The sequence below is a fragment of the Oncorhynchus gorbuscha genome, linkage group LG10, assembly GCF_021184085.1.
Source record: "Oncorhynchus gorbuscha isolate QuinsamMale2020 ecotype Even-year linkage group LG10, OgorEven_v1.0, whole genome shotgun sequence".
Taxonomy (NCBI): Eukaryota; Metazoa; Chordata; class Actinopteri; order Salmoniformes; family Salmonidae; genus Oncorhynchus; species Oncorhynchus gorbuscha.
The window spans coordinates 3,524,771-3,530,205 of NC_060182.1; positions in this window are offsets into that span (position 1 = coordinate 3,524,771).

The following is a 5,435-nucleotide window of genomic DNA, read 5'->3' on the forward strand; positions in this document are numbered from 1 at the left end:
ATGGGCTACGTCACATCCTCTGCCTTCATGGAGAAGTATCAGTTACTGGAATTAGATTTATTTCATTAAAAAAAAAAATGTAATGCGCATTTAGTATTTTCTTGTATATACCGGTGGTTTTTTTGTTGTTTTTGTTAGACATGTTTGATGTAGCCATGTAAAAGTTTATAATTTTGTATTACATTTTATTTTCTTTATGTAAAGTTTCAACGTTTTGGCTGTGTTATTTTTTCAACTGCTTCGTAAGACATGTTTGTATATTGTGTTATATTTTTTCATTAACAATAAAACATAATAAAATACAAGTGAACAACGTTAATTGGCTTTTCACATAGAATTATTCCTTCTTGAGAAATGTCTTCGCATTTCCATGGATTATTATGTGCAGTGCATAGCAGTGAACCGACCTTGTCTCAATTAATTTATACATCTTGTCAAGACAATGTCTCTTAATGTCTCTCCCAATATTGCACTAAAGGAGCCTAATGTTTCTCGTCCATAGAGGGTGGTCTGGTAGGTCCATGTACGTTTCGTTATTTTGTTTTCCGTGTGAAAACGGAGAATGGAAAAACGGACAACGGCGGCTAATTTTGTCGTTTTTCCGTTTCTAAATTTGAAAAAATAAAATCTGAAATCGACATCTTTTCTCATTTATAGTGTCAGAATTGGACATGGAATAAGGGGAAAAACAAATAACAACACAGTTTATTACATTTTTTTATTTCCGTTTTTCATTTAGTTCATACCTGGAAGTTCCCAGGTGTTTCCAGCACAAAGAAAGGGTTAAGACTGTGGGACAGGACGATACAAATACTCATGTTAGCTAAAATACAGAGCTTAATATGAAGTTAGCATGTAAAGGGAACAAACTCAACAACAACTGAACAAAGTTGGCTTGTACTAGCTGGCTATTAAGCTATAGACAGTTCTGGTGTGTGTGTATGTGTGTGTGTGTGTGTGTGTGTGTCTCTCTGTGTGAGTTCTGAATGTTACCGCAGGAGAAAAGCACATTATGGCATCTGAGCTGATCATCATGAACTGCATGTAGTTCCCTCATCCGTTAAGTTGAAATAAGCCTTTTTTCTCAGTATGGGTATACTTCACCAACACCCTTTCCTGCTCACTGAAAGGCAGACGTAGGCTGCTATACTCTTCAGTTGTGAAGAGTTGCTCTGACAAATGGCCTACTTCTCTGAATGCAGGTGTAAGATCTTAATTTGATCACCCTGTTGTTGCAGGAAAGGGAAACTTTGAGTGTTTTAGAAAACTAAAATTTGGAATTTCCACCTTAAAATGCCAGACTTGATTTGCCAGACTTGATTTACCAAATTCTAACAAAAATGTAAATTAATTATAATCCACACAATACTTCACATTTTCTGTTGCTGCATGATTATTTTTCTGCTGTGAAAAAAATGATAATTAAGACCCTACATCTGTACATATCCTCTTTGGGGAGGTTGATGATCAATGATGTGGAACCAGCCTAATATTACTTGGTTACTGATCCCCCTCACACACACACACATTATTTCTTATCTCTCCCTTTCCTCTCCCTTTCCTCTCTCTCTCTCTCTCTCTCTCTCTCTCTCTCTCTCTCTCTCTCTCTCTCTCTCTCTCTCTCTCTCTCTCTCTCTCTCTCTCTCTCTCTCTCTCTCTCTCTCTCAAGGTCCTGCACTACCGCCTCCTACATTACAGCCTTATTCTGAAATGCATTAAATAGTTTTTTTGCTCATTTATAAATATTTTTTAAACTAGCACATTTACATAAATATTCAGACCCTTTACTCAGTACTTTGTTGAAGCACCTTTGGCAGAGATTACAGCCTCGAGTCTTCTTGGATATGACGCTACCCTTTCCTGCGTTGTCTTGGCTGTGTGCTTAAGGTCGTTGTCCTGTTGGAAGTTGAACCTTCGCCACAATCTGAGGTCCTTAGCGTTCGGGAGCAGGTTTTCATCAAGGATCTCCCTGTAATTTGCTCCGTTCATCTTGGCAGGGGGGCGACAAGTAGCCTAGTGGTTAGAGCATTGGATTAGTAACTTGAAAGGTTGCGAGATCAAATCCCAGAGCTGACAAGGTAAAATGTTGTTCTACCCATGAACAAGGCATTTAACCCACTGTTCTTAGGCTGTCATTGAAAATAAAAATGTGTTCTTAACTGACTTGCTTAGTCAAATAAAAATCTTTCCCTTGACCCTAACTATTCTTCCAGTCTCTGCAGCTGAAAAACATCCCCACAGCATGATGCTGCTACCACCATACTTGTTTTTGCTTTGTCATTATGGGGTATTGTGATGTCATTATGGGGTATTGTGATGTCATTATGGGGTATTGTGATGTCATTATGGGGTATTGTGATGTCATTATGGGGTATTGTGATGTCATTATGGGGTATTGTGATGTCATGATGGGATATTGTGTGTAGATTGATGAGGGGGAAAAACTATTTAATCTATTTTAGAATAAGGCTGTAACGTAACAAAATGTGGAAAAAGTCAAGGGGTCTGGATACATTCCGAAGGCACTGTATGCGTTGGTACTGTATGCACAATAAGGTATCCAATATTCTTAAATCTGACATGGCTTAAAATGAGTTTAATTAATCCTGCGTCGAGTCTCAAAAATGGCTCAATTGTAGTGTATTTATAGAATACAAAAAAAAAAATGTATCCACTAGATGGCAGTAATGTGCCACCACCTTTAAAGACTTCTAAAAGTGAGGGGTTTTCTATTCATCATTCAAGTACTGAGCAAATATCCAATTAATGAAATTCCCTGAATTTGCATTTGGGAATGTTGCTTTGATGGATACTAGACATGACTGATTGTGATCATGTGACATGTGATCATGTGACACACAAAGTTCAAGTGGCATACAAAGTGGGTAATACCAACTCCCATCTGTCGCTCACTGCATTAAACATATGCAGTTGAAGGTGTGGTCTCTGTACCTTGTGATTATTCAGTTTTGATAGCCCAAATATTCACATTTACTCTCTCTGGCAGCGTAGCCTAGTGGTTAGAGTGTTGGACTGGTAACTGCAAGGTTGCAAGTTTGAATCCCTGAGCTGACAAGGTACAAATCTGTTGTTCTGCCCCTGAACAGGCAGTTAATCCACTGTTCCCAGGCTGTCATTGAAAATAAGAATGAGTTCTTAACTGACTTGCCTAGTTAAGTAAAATATATATATATATAAATATATTTTTTAAAATAAGGATGCTTTTCTGAATTGCTGCCATAGACATATGTTAAATATTCAGGTATGAATAATTGTAATTAAACCTCTGAAACCCCTCCCACTTGTTGGCCAACCGATTTTCTCGTGGAATTTTCATTCAATAGGGTTTTCAGTACATTTAACTAAAGTAATTCCATTAAATATGGTGTACCTTTATTTTGTGCAACCCAAATGGCACCCTATTCCCTGTGTCGTGCACTACTTTAGACCAGGGTCTATAGGGTAGTAGTGCACTACTTTAGACCAGGGTCTATAGGGCCGTAGTGCACTACTTTAGACCAGGGTCTATAGGGCCGTAGTGCACTACTTTAGACCAGGGTCTATAGGGTAGTAGTGCACTACTTTAAACCAGGGTCTACAGGGTAGTAGTGCACTACTTTAGACCAGGGTCTATAGGGTAGTAGTGCACTACTTTAGACCAGGGTCTATAGGGTAGTAGTGCACTACTTTAGACCAGGGTCTATAGGGCCGTAGTGCACTACTTTAGACCAGGGTCTATAGGGCCGTAGTGCACTACTTTAGACCAGGGTCTATAGGGTAGTAGTGCACTACTTTAGACCAAGGTCTATAGGGTAGTAGTGCACTACTTTAGACCAGGGTCTATAGGGTAGTAGTGCACTACTTTAGACCAGGGTCTATAGGGTAGTAGTGCACTACTTTAGACCAGGGTCTATAGGGTAGTAGTGCACTACTTTAGACCAGGGTCTATAGGGTAGTAGTGCACTACTTTAGACCAGGGTCTACAGGGTAGTAGTGCACTACTTTAGACCAAGGTCTATAGGGTAGTAGTGCACTACTTTAACCAGGGTCTACAGGGTAGTAGTGCACTACTTTAAACCAGGGTCTACAGGGTAGTAGTGCACTACTTTAGACCAGGGTCTATAGGGTAGTAGTGCACTACTTTAGACCAGGGTCTATAGGGTAGTAGTGCACTACTTTAGACCAGGGTCTATAGGGTAGTAGTGCACTACTTTAGACCAGGATCTATAGGGTAGTAGTGCACTACTTTAGACCAGGGTCTATAGGGTAGTAGTGCACTACTTTAGACCAGGGTCTATAGGGTAGTAGTGCACTACTTTAGACCAGGGTCTATAGGGCCGTAGTGCACTACTTTAGACCAGGGTCTATAGGGTAGTAGTGCACTACTTTAGACCAGGGTCTATAGGGTAGTAGTGCACTACTTTAGACCAGGTCTATAGGGTAGTAGTGCACTACTTTAGACCAGGGTCTATAGGGTAGTAGTGCACTACTTTAGACCAGGTCTATAGGGTAGTAGTGCACTACTTTAGACCAGGGTCTATAGGGTAGTAGTGCACTACTTTAGACCAGGGTCTATAGGGTAGTAGTGCACTACTTTAGACCAAGGTCTATAGGGTAGTAGTGCACTACTTTAGACCAGGGTCTATAGGGTAGTAGTGCACTACTTTAGACCAGGGTCTATAGGGTAGTAGTGCACTACTTTAGACCAGGGTCTATAGGGTAGTAGTGCACTACTTTAGACCAGGGTCTATAGGGTAGTAGTGCACTACTTTAGACCAAGGTCTATAGGGTAGTAGTGCACTACTTTAGACCAGGGTCTATAGGGCCGTAGTGCACTACTTTAGACCAGGGTCTATAGGGCCGTAGTGCACTACTTTAGACCAGGGTCTATAGGGTAGTAGTGCACTACTTTAGACCAGGGTCTATAGGGTAGTAGTGCACTACTTTAGACCAGGGTCTATAGGGCCGTAGTGCACTACTTTAGACCAGGGTCTATAGGGCCGTAGTGCACTACTTTAGACCAGGGTCTATAGGGCCGTAGTGCACTACTTTAGACCAGGGTCTATAGGGTAGTAGTGCACTACTTTAGACCAGGGTCTATAGGGTAGTAGTGCACTACTTTAGACCAGGGATCAATGAAAGGAAGCCATGCAGTCTTAAATACATACATATTCATCTCCTTTTCAGCACCAATTGGTAGATATTTTTTTTTTTAAATACTCTGATTTTGTATACTATTTAGAGTTAGGTAAGTATTTATCAATAATAAAAAGACAGGTTTGGAGAGTCATTACGAACAAAATATATTGGTGAATCAAAAATACAATGGTTTGATTCATCCTGATGTTTGCCTTATTCAATGGATCAATCCATGAACTATTGGAAGGTGAGACAAGCATACAATAGGGGTTAACCAGTAGTCCTATAAATCTACC